This window comes from Callospermophilus lateralis, chromosome 8 (genome assembly GCF_048772815.1).
Source record: "Callospermophilus lateralis isolate mCalLat2 chromosome 8, mCalLat2.hap1, whole genome shotgun sequence".
Lineage (NCBI taxonomy): Eukaryota > Metazoa > Chordata > Mammalia > Rodentia > Sciuridae > Callospermophilus > Callospermophilus lateralis.
In genome coordinates this window covers 24,231,102-24,247,865 of record NC_135312.1, presented here as the reverse complement: position 1 = coordinate 24,247,865, position 16,764 = coordinate 24,231,102, and positions in this window count along the sequence as shown.

The following is a 16,764-nucleotide window of genomic DNA, read 5'->3' as shown; positions in this document are numbered from 1 at the left end:
TACGTTTTCAAATCATAACTCAATGTTTGAATGGTATTACCCATAACTTATTACTTGTAATCACATACCAATAGTATGCTAAAATGGGAAATCCTAGCGTTGTATTCTTAAATTTACATAACAATAATAGAATAGAATAAAATTCATGATTCCTCCCTTGTATGTTTTAAAGTAATATAACTGTTGGTCAATGGCTTCAATGTTTTAATATTACCTTAATAATTGTACCATGTATATATAGGTAAAATTTCCTCAAAGGTTAAAAATTTCATCATTGATTGTATCCTCTTAAATTGTATGTATTATCATTCCTGACTTACTACTATCTCTACTTTGTCACATGTACAAATTTCAATCTTACTCTCCTAAATTATTTTCTGACTACATACACATAAGATTTCATACAACATGCCATTATGATTTTTCTTCTCTACTCATATTCTTCCCAACATAATGGATATTTGGATGTTATATTGTTTGATCTCCTAGTGATTTAATATCAAAGTTGCCAGAGCAAATAAATCTCAATGTCTACAGGACATGGCAAAAGCCCTTAGTTCTCTGTGGTGAAAATGTGAAGATTCCAAGGCACTTCAGTGGCTTTGCTGTGGTGTTCCCTGTCTCTTTGACCATGGAAATAATGGGGGGAGATGCTGAGAAAATAATTTTGTTTAAAAAAATAAAAGCTCAAACAGCAAAATGTTCAGACCTCTCTGTCAAATGTTGAAGTAATTCAATTGCATTGAGTATATTCAAGATCTTCCACTTAAAATTATTTCTGCACCAAATAAAAGTTAACTGAAATTTACAATAAAAAAAAAAACAGAAAAAAATAGAGCTTTGAAAAAAAAAATAAACCCCAGCAGTAACAGCAATATAAACTACCAATTATTGACAATTGACTTTATTGGGCACTAAATACTTTAAAAACAAGAACTAATTGATTCTCCTAACAAAGTAGCTGTGATATTCCTTCTCTATTTTATAGATGAGATGATTGAGACTCAAAAAATGTTTAGACTTCTCCCATTTCACATAGCAAAGAGGTAGACCGACACCTAATTCCTAAACTTTTGTGTTAAAAATTGAAGACTCTAACCTGTAGGTACTTCTGCAATTGGTTTGTTGCTGTTGTTTGTTTGTTTGTTTTTACTTTTTAGTTACCTTATGCTTTTTCCATGTTCTGCACCTTCTGGTTTATATTACCAACTCCTTCTCCCTGGTCATTTAACTGTATATTCCTTCAGCACAACACTTGCTCTCAGCAGATCATGCCTGCTTACCGTGGGTATTAATTCTGTGGAGACTCAGAATTTGCCCCTCACCAGAGCACTATTTCCCACTGCTGCTTCCCCAGCCTTTCTTTTTCTCAGAAACCTTGTCTGCTTAAGAACCATCCCTTCAGAAGAGAGAACTAGACTCTGGACACGAGAGTGCTCCTGCCATGATTACATACCCTCCCATGTAATTTTCTCCTTCTCTCCAGTCAATGTGTCTATTCTGCATCATTTTCTCTTTAAGGAATAAATAAAAAGTAGGACAAACTGCCCTTTTTATACTTCCCTTTATGTGTGTAAACTATTTCAAAATATTCACTTGATATTTTATTACCTAACATATATGGTCAATAAAAATATCAATCAGTTTGTAACTTTCCTGTCAAATTTCTACAGAAATAAAGAGATTTATCTTTTTGTACATCATCTCTAGGACAAAATTGTGTACTTTTATGTTCTCTCTGCAGGGAAACCTCACTTTGGATAAAATAATATTTATACAGTTGATTTACTTGATTCATCCATTTGATGTATTTTAAAGACATATTCCATAACTTTAAATTGTGAGAGTTCAGAGGTAGAAATATGATACAATAGCAATTCAGGGAGATAACTCAACATATATGCTGATCATTAGGGAAAAACTGAGGGTAAACAAGCTTAAAACTTGGACATCATAAAAATTATAACTTAAAAAAATATCCAAATATGTAAAGTGATTAAGAATGAGTTTTCTGTCACACAGTAACTCTAACTTTGAAAATCTAGCCAAACTTTATGTGCCTAAGTTTTCTCCTCCATAAATTCATGTTAATGATTGTTTCTAATTTATAGTGTTGGTTTTAGAACAAATATGTTAGCCAGTTTAAAGATTTTATGACAGTGTAACTCATTAAAAGCCTTCCATAAATGATGGCTATAATGATGGGGACTCTTAAGAAAGAGAAAAACTTCCTATGCAGGAGCAACCTTACAGGGGAGACACAGTTGTAAAGGTTATAATACACTCAGACAAATGCAAATTTCTATGGTTTGCAAGAGACTGTGGAGGAATAAAGAAGAGATGAAAAGAGAAAGATAAACAATGTTTAAAGGTGAAGGACTATTTATTGAGTATAATGATTTTATGATGCAAGTTATTCCATTCCATGGAATTATTGAAGGATTTCATGCGATGAAATGCATTTAGATGTAATTCTAGTAATAACATAAATATGTAAAAACTCTAGTAAAACTAGGTAAAACTCTAATGAAGCATAAAATAGATTAAAGAAAGATGTAAAGGAAGAGTTGATGGCACAAGCCAGTATTGGTAGCAATTACTAGTAGGTAATTAGTAGATAAGGATTATAGGCAGGTGTAGGGCATGATGTAAGGTGGAACATGTGGCATCAGAAAAGAGGAAAGTTAACTTGCTGGCTGCTACCTGCTTCCCAGTCCTGGGGTTACCTGTGGCTAAGATAGCACCTAGGATTAGCCAGAAGTCATTGCCGTGGGTTGTGATGAAGAATCGAACCACCTCTAGGATGGGCTCAGAACACTTCTGCCCTCTTGGACAGCTCTTGTCTCCCATTACTGTCTGTAGGATGGGTGTAGATGTAAATTCTCCCCACCCTGCTGACCTTTACCCTGATTGGCTCCTGTGAATTATATTAGCTGTGTGTGTTTTCTCAATAAAGGAGATTCTGCTTTGACTGTTCTCCCTGGTGCGTCTGATTGTCTTCCTGCTAGGGAGGGCTGGGTGCTGGCGGCCAGTCGACCTTTACCTTTCTTGGTTCCTCCTGGTCGGGCGTGCCCCTCCCCCCAATCTGTCCCGCAGGTCAGGAGGGAACAGGGGGCTAAAAACACCAGCAAAAGGTAGTAGGTGATTAGTGGAGATTAGTAATATATAGTCATTTTTAGGATGTGAAAAAAAATCTTGGAATATTACTATATCATTAAAAATTACAAGTTTATTACAAACATTTGGCCCAGTGCTTATTACAGAGTTAATATTTAATTTATGGTTACTATAATTATCACTGTATATTGATGGGTTCAAACAAAAGGAACTGAATATTATGACTTGAAACTTCCCATATTAACTAAAAAATTGATAAACTAAAGAAATGAGTTTATATAAAAAGAAGATAATTTAGTTAGACATATTGTACATGAGATTGATATGAAACATACAGGGATATCTGTTTGGGAATGAGAAAAAAAGAGATTAAGACTTAAGTATGTGAAATGAGAGGTAGGAGAGTTATATCCATGGAAATCAGCAATAGGTGGAGTTCAGTAGAAGCATCAGGAACACAAAATTTACTTAGAGAGATAGAATAAAAGAGAAGAGAAAGGTAAGAATATAATCTCCCATGTTCACTTCCATTTTCTTATAGTCTGTATGAATATAAGACAAACAGTGAATGGTCAAGGAGATATGAGTATAAATGACAATTCCTGTTCTTAGAAAGCCATAATCAATAATATTTACTGAGTAGTTTCTAAATATGTCAAGTGATGTGTTAAGTACTTTAAAAGCATTGACTGTCTTAATAATTAATAAGGGAATTTTCTTGTAAGCCTATTATTTAACTTTTTACACGTAGAAGAAAACTTGATGCATACAGAGTTAAAGTGCCTGAGATCAGAGAATTTAAAATAGAAAGATAGTCATTAAAGTGGTGAAAATACTATGGAGAAAAAGATCAGTATTGAAAATGGTCCATTGGCTTGGCAATTAGAAGGTGTTCTCATCCTGTGGCAGAGTAGTTGCATCAGTTGGATAGAGGGTGAAACTAAACTGCAACTCAACAGAAAGTAAATAGTAGGTTAAAATCAATCAAGAACAATGTATTAATGCTACATTAAAAATCTAACAACTATTTCTTTAAGTAAAGTGAACACAGTTAACCAGTATCAGGATCAACTACTTTTGACTGCTCATTAAAAGGCATGGATTTACATATGCATATTCTTTTTTTTTACTTGTTTTAATCAGTTATACATGACAATAGAAAGCTCTTCAATTCATTATACACAAAAGGAGAAGAATTTTTCACCTCTCTAGTTGTGTATGAAGTACAATCATACCATTTGTGCAATCATTCATGTACCTAGGGTAATGATGGTCATCTCATTTTACCAGATTTCTTATCCCTTTTCCCCCTGACCCCCACCACTTTGCCCCCTGATCACCACTGCTTTGCCCTATCCAAACTTCTTCCACTTATCCCATGCCCCCCCCCCATGTGGATTAACATCCACTTATCATGGAAAACATTTGACCCCTAGTTTTTTGGCTTATTTCTCTTTGCATGATATTCTCCAACTCCATCCATTTACCTGCTAATGCCATAATTTTATTCTCTTTTACTGATAAGTAATATTCCATTGTGTATATGCACTCTAGTTTCTTTATCCATTATCTATTGAAGGGCATCTAGATTGTTTCCACAGTTCAGCAATTTTGAATTTTGTTGCTATAAACATTGAAGTGGCTGCATTACTGTAGTAGGCTCTTTTTAAGACTTTAGGGTCTAGATCTAGGAGTGAGATAGATGGGTCAAATGGTGGTTCCATTCCAGGTTTTCTAAGAAATGTCCATACTGATTTCCAGAATTTGTAATCCCACCAGCGATGTATGAGTGTGCCTTTTCATCTACATCAAACTGACAGTTATTGTTGTTTGTATTCTTGATAGCTGCCATTCTGACTGGAGTGAGAGGAAGTTTAGAGTAGTTTTGATTTTCAATTCTCTAATTGCTAAATATGTTGAACATTTTTTCATATATTTGTTGATTGGTTGTATATCATCTTCTGAGAAGTGTCTGTTCAGCTTCTTAGCCCATCATTGATTGGGTTGTATGTTTTTTTTTGTTTGTTTGTTTATTTCTTTATATACCCTAGAGATTAACTCTCTATCTGACATGTGTGTGGCAAAAATTTTCTCCCAAAATGAAGGTTCTCTCTTCACCACATTGATTTTTATTTTACTGAGAAGAAGCTTTTTATTTTTAATAAAAAATAAATTTTTATTAAAAAATTTTTTGATTCTTGATTCTTTATTTTATTTCTTGTGCTTTAAGGGTGTTATTAAGAAAGTTGGGGCCTAAACCAAGAAGATGAAAATTGGAGCCTACATTTTACTTTTATTAGTCATAGAGTATCTGGTCTAATTCCTAGGTCCTTGATCCACTTTGAGTTGAGTTTTATACATGGTGAGAGATAGGGTTTTAGTTTTATTTGGTTACATGGGGATTTCCTGTTTTCACAGCACCATTTGTTAAAGAGGATACCTTATCTCCAATATATGTTTTTGGCATCTTTGTCTAGTATGAGATAACTCTATTAATGTGGGTTTGTCTCTATGTTTTCTATTCTGTATCATTGGTCTACCAGTATATTTTGGTGTCAATATCATGATGTTTTTGTTTCTATACATTTATAGCACAGTTTATGTTCTGGTATTTTGATGCTTCTGGCTTCACTCTTCTTGCTAAGGATTGCTTTGACTGTTCTGGGTCTCTAATTTTTCCAAATCAATTTAATGATTGCTTTTTCTATTTCTATAAGGTATGACATTGGCATTTTAATTGGAATTGCATTGAATCTTTATAGTGCCTTGGATAGCATGACCATTTTGACAATATAAAGTTTGCCTATTCAAGAGCTCAGGAAATCTTTCCAACTTCTAAGGTATTCTTCAATTTTTTCTTTAGTGTTCTGTAATTTTCATTGTAGAGGTCTTTCACCTCTGTTGTTAAATTGATTCCCAAGGGTTTTTGTTTGTTTGTTTGTTTGTTGTTTTTTGAGGTTATTGTGAATCGGGTAGTTTTCCTAATTTCTCTTTGAGAAGATTCATCACTGATGTATAGAAATGAATTTGATTTATGGGTATTGATTTTGTATCTTGCTACTTTGCCAAATTCATATATTATTTCTAGAAGTTTTCTGGTGGAGTTTTTTTTTTTTTGGATCCTCTAATTATAGAATGATGTTGTCAAAAAAATAATGAGTGTGAGTTCTTCTTTTCCTATTCATATCCCTTTAGTTTTTTTAGTTTGTCTAGTTGCTCTGGCTAGAATTTCAAGGACTATGTTAAATAGAGGAAATGGTTCCAATTTTTCTCCATTTATGATGATGTTGGCCTTGGTTATAGTATCAATAGCTTTTATATTTTTGAGGTATATTCCTAATATCCCTAGTTTTTATAGTGTTTTGAACATGAAATGGTGCTGTATTTTGTCAAATGCTTTCTCTGCAACAATTGATATAATAATATGATTCTCATTTTTAAGTCTATTGATGTAATGAATTGCTTTTATTGATTTCCATATGCTGAACCAATCTTGCATCCCTGGAATGAACCCCACTTGATCATGGTGCACTTTTTAAAAATGTTTTTTAAATAATTTTTTAAAAATCCAATTTGCCAGGATTTTATTGAAAATTTTTGCCTCCATCTTCATCAGGGATATTGGTCTGAAATTTTCTTTCCTTGATGTGTCTCTGCCTGGTTTTAGTATCAGAAGTGATACTAGCTTCATAGAATGCATTTGGAAGGGTTCCCTCCTTTTCTATTTCATGGGCTACTTTGAGGAGTATTGGTATTAATTCTCCTGTACATCTTCTAGAACCCAGTTGTGAATACAAATGGTCCCAGGCTTTTATTGGTTGGTAAGCTTTTGATGGTGTCTTCTATTTAAATTATCTATGTCCTCTTGACTCAGCTTGAGTTAATCATATAACTTTAGAAATTTGTCAGAGTCTTTGCAGTTTACTATTTTACTGGAGTATAAATTTTCAAAATAGTTTCTAATCCTCTTCTGTATTTCAATAGTGTCTTTTGATATTTCCTTTTTCATCATGAATTTTAGTAATTTGAGTTTTCTTTCTCCTTCTTTTCATTAGGGTGGATAATGGTTTGTCAATTTTATTTATTTATTAAATGTACCAGCTTTTTGTTTTATCAATTTTTTGAATTTTTCTTTTGTTTTAATTTCACCCCTGATTTTATTTTTTTCTGTCTTCTACTTCTTTTGGTATTGGTTTATTCCCCTTTTACTAGGCTTTGTTATGTAATGTCAGGTTGTTTATTTGTTGACTTTCTTCTTTTAATGAAATGAACTTTTCTCTTAATACTGCCTTCATAGTATTCCATAGGTTTTGATATGTTGTGTCAGAATTCTATTTCCTTCTAAGATTTTTTTTTATCTCTTCCCTAATGTCTTCTGTTATTCATGCATCATTCAATAGTGTATTATTTAGTCTCCAGGTGTTGGAGTACCTTCTAATTTTATTTTGTTATTTAATTTATCATTGATTAATAATTTCATTCCATTATGAAATTATTAACTAGGGATAGTAGAAACATACCTCAACAATGTAAAAGCTACCTGTGCTATATCCAAGGCCCACAACATCCTAAATGGAGAAAATTTTGGAGCATTCCCTCTAACAATAGGAACAATATAGGGATGCCCTCACACATCACTTTTATTTGTTAGAGTCCTTGAAACTAGCCACAGCAATTAGATGATAGAAAATAAAGGAATATTAATAGGAAAAGAAGAACTCAAACTATCATTATGGTCAGATAGAATGCAGGGTCATATCTCTTTTTGTGTGTATTTGCTAAGATTTGCTTTGTGGCATACCATATGATCTATTTTAGAAAAGGATCCATATGCTGCTGAGAATAAAGTGTATTTTCTTGTTGATGGATGGAATATTCTATATATGTCAACTAACTCTAAGTTATTGATCGCATTATGGAGCTCTATAGATTATTTTTTAAATTTTTGTTTGGAAGATCTATCCCATGTGAGAGAGGTATACTAAGGTCACCCAGTATTATTGTATTATGGTCTATTTGATTCATGAAGTTGCAAAGGATTTGTTTATATACATAAATGCACCACTGTTTGGGGTACAGATATTTATGAATTTTATGTCTTGTTGATGTATGATTCCTTTAAGTAGTATGAAATGACATTCTTTATACCTTTTCACTAACTTTGGTTTGAAGTCCACTTTATCTGATATGAGGATGGAAACCTGTGCTTGTTTACAAGGTCCATGTGAGTAATTCAGTTTTTCCAATCCTTTCAGTCTATGGATGTCTTTTCCTGTGAGATGAGTCTCTTTAAGGCAACATATTATTGGGTCTTTTTAAATCCAATCTACCAGTCTGTGTCTTTTAATTGATGAGTTTAGGCCATTGACATTCAAGGTTATTATTGAGACATGATTTGCACTCCCTGTCATTTTGTTTTATTTTTAGTTTTCAACTTGACTTGATTTCTCCTTTAATTGGCTTTTTCTTTAATGTAGTTCCTCCCTTTGCAGATTTTCATTATTGTGTTTTGTTTCCTCTTCATGGAATATTTTGCCAAGAATGTTCTGTAGTTCTGGCTCACTTGCTGTAATTTTTTTAACTTTTGTTTAATCATGAAAGATTTTTATTTTATCATCAAATCTGAAACAATTTTTCTGGTTATAAAATTCTTGGTTGGCATCATTTTCTTTCAGAGTATAATAGATGTTGTTCGAAGATCTCCTGGTTCTTAGGGTCTGGGTTGAAAAATCTGCTGAGATACAAATTGGTCTTCTCCTATATGTAATCTGATTCCACTCTCTTGCAGCCTTTAAAATTCTATCCTTATTCTGTATGTTAGACTTTTTCATTATAATGTGCCTTGGTATAGATCTGCTGTAATTTTGTACATTTGGTGTCCTGTAAGCCTCTTATATTTGATTTTCCAATTCATTCTTCATGGTTGGTAAATTTTCTGATACTATCTCATTGAAGAGATTATGCACTCCTTTGGTTTGTATCTCTGTGCCTTCCTCTATCCCAATAATTCTTATATTTGGTCTTTTGATCCTGTCCCATAATTCCTGGATGTTCTATTCATAGTTTTTTACCATCTTCAATGTGTGGTCAACTTTATTTTCCAGATTGTGTACTTTGTCTTCATTATCTGATGTTCTCTCTTCTAAGTGATCTAGTCTGTTGGTGATGCTTTCTATTGAGTTATTATTTGGTTTATTATTTCCTTCATTTCAAGGATTTCTAATTTTTTTTTCAGAATTTCTAACTCTTTTTTGAAGTAATCTTTTGCTACCTATATTTGCTCCATTATCTCTTTGTTGTTATGATCAATGGTTTCCTGCATTTTATCTCTTTTCTCTTTGTTAAAGTGATCAATATTTGCCTGTATTTTATCACTTAGATCATTCTTTAATTCACAGATCCTTTTAATCTTGTGCATTTTAAACTTCTTCTCTGACGTTTCATCTACTGTTGTGTCAATGGATTCTATTATTTTAGTATTTTGGTTTGTTTAGAGACACTTTCCTCTCTTGTTTTTTGTGTTATCTATGTGTCTTCCTCTCTTGCAGTACAGATCTGAGGTACTGTAGCTTCTACCCTATAATCTTGTAGTTTCCCTGCACATTACCAATACCTGACCTTTAAGGGGCATATCAATGTTACAGCATCCAGTGCAACCAATATGGTGCCATAAATCAATTAACTTCTATTCTGATGTGTACAGTTTTGTCACTATAAACAGAAATGCTGAGTCCAGTTATCTCCTACCATGTAGCCAGAGGGTCTGTATAAGGGTTTACAGTTTCTAATGGAGAAAGTGGGGGACAGGGGAGTGAGGCTGTGATGTTTATGAGGTAGGAAGTGAGATTATACAGTTCCCCACAGGGACCTTGGTGATAGCTTTCCAGGTCCTGGGTTTTGTCCCCAGATGGAAGTGGCCATGTACCTAGTTGGTGGTGGCAGTAGCATCAAGCCTGTAGGTACCTTGATGTTGGGCTTCCAGTCCCCAGTCAGAGTTCCCATGTGGAAGTTGACCCAGCTAAAGATGGTGGAGGTGACAATGGAGGTCACCCAAGATGGGAGGAGGCTTCCCAAGATGGAGACAACTGCTTTCAGAGATGAAGCTAGAAGGATGGGCTGTAAGATGGGTGTCCTATCCAGTGATGCCGCAGTGTGGCATGTGATGCTGCAACGGGCAGCTGCCTCCTGTCCCTGCATATGCATATTCTTATAAATCACAGAGATACCTTTATCCTTTAGTCTATTTCCTTTATGTATTTTTTCCCAGATCAACTGACTCAGCAATATCTAGAAATTAGCCTCCAACATACTTTGCTTTCTCTAAAGTGTTTCAATATTTGAACTTGATTTAAGGAAAAAGTAATTGTCATTTAAGCACTATGCCAAAATATGCATGGGAGATAGTTCATTAATTCTCTGTAAAATAATAACTTAATAATAGCCAAATTTTGCAGATGAAAACCTAGGACCTAAAAGTTACCCAAGGTTTCAAGGCTTGAAAACCACAAAATTGCTACTTAAATCCAAAGGCAAATATACTGCAGATCCTGAACATTACTTTCACCCAACAAAACGCAAAAAACACAATGCTTATTTTTTCTCATTATTGATTCTAATTGCCAATAGAAACTTGAGATTGAGGTTTAATAATTCTGCATTTATGAAATATTTTCAATGAGGCAATGCAACTTTGCGTCATTATAAGTTTTTACCTCAAATTCTTGCATTAAAAAAGTTTAGAGAGAAGATTAAATTTTTTATATTTTCAATCCCTTTAAGTTACAATTAATTAAGTAAATGCACCTTCAAAATAAAACCGTGCCAATTGGTCTTCTCAAAGAAACTCTAAAAATGACTAGAGGTCATAGCAGGTTTGTAAACCAACTTTCAAATTTAATCTTCTACTTTGTAATGTTTCTAGACTTGTTAAATGTTTTCTGTATGCTTTGACTAGTTTAACTCATTAAATGTGTTACTGGTACGTTGAGCATTAAATAATGTTTTCAAAAAAATTTTTAAAAATTTGAATGAAAATGCATACTTTATTCTGGTATTGAACTTCTTTTAAGAATATTTTCTATTTAAAAAAATAAAAATCAGCAATTCAAAATTACTAACCATTAAGGTAAAACATAATTAGGCTTTTAAATTTATTAAATACATTATCAATGTGTACACAAGACCTGATTGAAAAGTAGTTTCTATTATGGTCTATCTTTTCTTTTAAAATAATCAATTGAGACATATGTGGAAAGGGAAATATTTCTCTTTGTGAAAGTCCAATTAGCAAAAGCTGAAAGATGCAGGGATTTCAGAACCATGCATTGGAGGGCATATCAGATGACTATCTACCTAAGTACCTTGTATGAGTCACGTACAAACCTGCATCTGCCTGCTTTTGTCAACCATGCATTAGGAGAACTTTAGTTCAAATATAATCTAATTTAACATCTCAAGATTTTATGACATTAACAGACTCAGCTAAAATGCCAAAAACGTTACTAGAAATTACTATTGAATTTGAAGCAAGTAATCGAAACAGTAGAATTAATATATTTGCTTGATCTGATTAAAAAAAAGTCACTTAAACTAACAGTCACAAAAGTAAATCATCATGAGTTGACATTGATAATGTATCACTGATATTAACTAATGACTGTTGTGTGTTGCTATATAAAATGAGTACTTATTCATTTTTTGTTTGAACATTTTGTCCAAGAAAACTTATTCAAAGAGTATCTTATTTTTTAAATAGTATCTTATTTTTTAAATATTTTCTATAGTTCTGGCTGGGTCGTGTATTGCATGCCTGTAATTCCAGCAGCTCAGGAGACTGAAGCAGGAGGATCTTGAGTTCAAAGCCATGCTCAGGAACTTAGTGAGGTCTAAGCAACTTAGGGAGACCCTGTTTCTAAATCAAATATAAAAAGGACTGGGGATGAGACTTAGTGGTTAAGTACCCCTGAGTTGAATCCCTGGTACCAAAAAATAAAAAAAAGATAAAATAAAAGAAAAATAGTGTACAATATTTTAAAATTTCTCAAACAAAAGTAGAATTGCTACTGTTCTTGTTTGAAAGGTGGCAAGAATTATTTGTTGTTGTTGTTTAATTGCTCCTCAAATTTTTGTGGAAATTTATCTCTTCAGCAAAGACTTTGTTCAAAGTAAAATAATCTGAATTGCTTGTGTTAAAACTTTCCTGAGGCACTCTTCACATTTATTTTCACATTGATTTTGAATAATAGGTTTATGTGCGTAGGGGGTTGGGAGTAAAAAAAGAGGGCAGCAGAGAAATAAAATGTAAATCCCTCCTTTATTATAGGCACCACATTAAAAAAGATTGATTTCATCTTCATAATTTATGTGTTAACTTTTCATCATTTTAGCCAAAATACCTGAAAAGAACAACTTACAAGAGGAAAGATTTTGCCTCATGGTTTCAGAGATTCAGTCCATGGTCAGATGGCTCCAAGGGGAACGTGTTGTTAAGAAAATGCATTGCAGGGAAGGACTACTCAGTTCATGGCAGCCAGGAAGCACAGAGAGGGAGAGACCTGGAACAACCAAAGTGACCTACTTCTGAATCCTAATGCATGGGGATCATGCTTTCAACAAATGAGCTTTTGGGAGGACATTCCAGATTCTAGCCATAACAATGTAACACAAAAAGACATACTTGTGAATAGGGTCTTAATAAATTAAGATATATTTGATAAATATTTTATGTCCAGAGAAGATAATGGATGTTTCTAGTAAAATTCTATTTTAAACTAAATCTAACCTCAAATAGTTGCAAGAATTTTTTTTAAAAATAAAATCGTTGCTGCAAAACCTGTTATTTCCATTACTAGACTCCAACTTAATACATGACATATTCAAAAACTCTAACCGGATCCTAACTGGCAAGAAGCAACCAATCTTGTGTGTGGCATATGATCAGTATCTTTAACAACTGAATATTCCTTTAGTAGGAATTTAGAAATTGAAACTTTCAGAACATTTCCTATTAGTCTTCAATAGATATGTTACAATGTATCACAAGGGACCGGGGATCATAAGTAGATTTTCACCACCTGCATTCCTTTTTCCCTTTGTCCTTCAATGAATCTTTTGCTTCTTTTTTTTTTTTTTTTTTCTGCCTCTGAAGCACTCCTGAGGGGCTAGTTAAAGCAAGACAGAACATTCACCTACTGACTGCTTTAGTCCTTGAGAAGAATGCAACAGAGATAACAAAAAGAAAGAGAAAAAAGGAATGGACCAGAAATATCCAAATTTGGAAAAGAATATCATACACAGTGATCAATATTCAGAGCTATCCATAAACTATAGTTCATATAATTAAAAACCAAAATTTAGAAATTAGGTACCAATAGAAGGGCATGCTAGATTTATTATGTAAGATTTTTGCGAACTAACATCAATTTGTAAAATGCATTCCTGTGTATATTGTCAACTTACTTTTGTATACCTTTCCTCATAGCAGAAGGTTTTTTTAGTTAATGCCATTGAAAACCCCATGCTGAAGATATGCATTATATAATGCAAAGAGTTTAAGAAAGCTACCTTAAGTATTTATAAAAGCAAACCACACACTCAACCCATCAATAATCAAAAGTGTGCCACTTCCATTTTGGAATTTGTCCTGTGTCAATGAAATTTTGACAGGAAGAGAAAGATAAGACCCTTTAGAAAAAAAAAAAAAACTGTTAAGAGAATTCTCCAATATTATTCCATTGCATCCCTGATTTAATCTGTTCCAGGCAGAATAATCTTAGCTCTTGGGTCATGTGGGACCCAACACATCCAAGTTTAAATAAATAGCTACAGAGTTACAATCTTACCTTAGAAGCCTTTTTCTTTCTTTTCCTTTTCAGAGCTTTTCAAAGAGTACCAAAGGAATGACTGGACTGATATTTGAAAGAGGGACAATGTTAAATGTAGTTCACATAAATTTATACACACCATATAAGATATGCACACACAGTATTGATTTCAAACACTAGTTTTCCTTATTTTCCAAATACTGGGGCCTGAATGTTGAACATATTGCTTCAACATTCAAATTATATTGTTTTAGATTTGTTTATACACTTGCTCAAATAATAACTTTTAATATCAAAGCCTTAATTGATTCTAAGAAATGCTTAGTTCCCTTCAGTATGCTGTAGTCTTGCCCCAGTCACCATTACTTTCTTTATAATTGGGGAATGTGTGTCTGAATTTTAGTTTTACTTGGGAGTTCTATTTTGTTGTTAAATCATCAGCGTTTTCTGTGCAGTAGACAAAAAATTTCCAAACCTATTACTGAGACAACCCTCTATTTAGCATTTCAGAGTTATGTTTTTCACTCCGAAATAATTACTATAGGGAGTCTTCTATGTTCTCCTGTTAGTCTCATTTCTCCAGAAAAGGAAAAATGTTTCGTTGGGAGAAAGTAAAATGAGAAAATCTGACAGTGTGAACTAAGTTGGACAGGAGTGGTTATTTCATTTCCTTCCGGTTTTTAATCTAGAGTCTAGGTCCTTAAAAAAGAATACAATAAATAGCTGACTTCAGAGACCACCAACTGCTATAAGATTCCTATCTACATTGCTGTAGCTTGAATACAAGCTACATATACAAGAACATATCTTAAAAGTTATTCTCTTAAGGGATAAACTTTTGGGGTTTAAATTCTAGTTGTGTTACTTTTCGCTCTGAGTATATATTTGAGTATACTTGAGAATGCTCCAAGTCAGGTAAAAATTTCTACAACAAAAAGAAAAAGAATATTTCAAGAAACATGAAAAAGTACTTGTAAGAAGTAAACAAATCAAGAATTTTAAAAAGTGCTTGAATAATATTTCCATGATTTGATGAGAAATTTGATGTTTCCAATATAAAGAATTCACTGTGTGAAGAAGAGATTTATAAATGATAAACTAAATAATTTTGTAAATTATAAAAGAATAAAAGCCTCAAGAAGAATAAAGACTGTGTGTAAAGAAGAAACATTCCTATAAAATTATGAACTACAAAACAGGCTCTTCACAATGATTTCACATTTAGGGATGAAAAGTGACAAAATTGAAAACAAACAGTTTTTAATTTTATATCAGGCCTGCAATTTTGAATCTAAGTTATTAAACAGTGATTTTTACTTAGAAATGTAACTCTAGTACAAATACAAATTTAGCACATGTCAAATACCTATTTAATTCATATAATTATCATACAATCTAAAAATCCCTTTTTGGGGTATGTATCCAAAATAAAAATATCAATATTTTGAAGAGATATATGCATCCCAGTTCCACTGAAATGTTATTTTATAATAGCTAAGTTGTTGAGATGACCTAAGTACCCATTGAAATTAGCAGAGAAAATAAAACCATCCGTCCGTATATGGGCATTACTTATTATGTGAGTATATGTGTGTTTATGTGTGCTTAGTGGGAAAGATTTTCAACCACTAACAAAGAAAGGAAATTCCACCACTTGCTACAACATAGGTTAACCTGTAGGACATTATGTTCAGTGGAATAGGCCACACACAGAAATTCAAATACTGTGTGATTTCACATATGTATGGGCTCTAAAATAGACAAATTCATAGAATCATAAAGCAGAACAGTGGTTGTGACTAATTAGGGGGTGGAAGGAGACAGGGGTAACAGAGAGATATTGATCAAATGATACAAACTTTTGTTTATAAAATGAATAAGTTCAAGGAATTGAATACATAGCATAGTGACCATTATTAATAATACTGAATTATTATCTTAAAAATTGTCCACAAGGTATATCTTAAGTATCCCCAAGGCAAGTTCAGGCTTGAAACACAAATATTTCACTATTTAGTGATGGATATATTAATTAAGCTGCAGTATTCATTTCACAGTATATACATGTAGCACATCACCTTGTCCTTTTTGAAAACATGATATAGTAAATAAAGCAGGAAAAAACACTTTATTTAACTCATAGGAAATGAGAAAAATATGAAACATGTTTCGAGAAGAATCTAAAAAGCATATATATGTATATACAATTGGAAAATTGTAACTATTAATAGATAAAAACTGAATTTTTGCAGGGTTTTATCAATTATACTTTTGACAGATGTATTGATTTGTATTTCTATGAAAAAAATATATTTTTTAAAAATTCCTCAATAACAGAGAGTTGTTAAATAACTCAAAGACAATGAAAGGCATAGACTGTGTACAATAATGTAGAACAGGGTAAGCAATAGTTTTTAAATGAAAGACTTTTAATTAAATGACACTTTTTTATGTAAAAATGCTTTTGCATTGGGACATAACAGTTGGTAGAGCAGTAGAAAAAGAGCAGCAGGAAATAAAATGTTTTAAATATTTGCTATGCATAAATATTTTTCTGAAAAATACTCAACATAAAGATAATATACAAAGTCAAAGTAGAATTTTGTAAACAGATATGTTCAATGGCTAACTTAAGAGATTGTTCTAATGAGATTTTTAAGAATCACATATACAGTTTACCACTACTCAACTTTCTGCCATCTCACTTCTAATATGGAATATGTATTTTACTTTAAGGAAAATATATCTATCAACTTTAGGTCATGTTGTGATTATGGAGTAAATAAGTTTACGTTTTATATTAATATGTTATAGAAATGAAAAA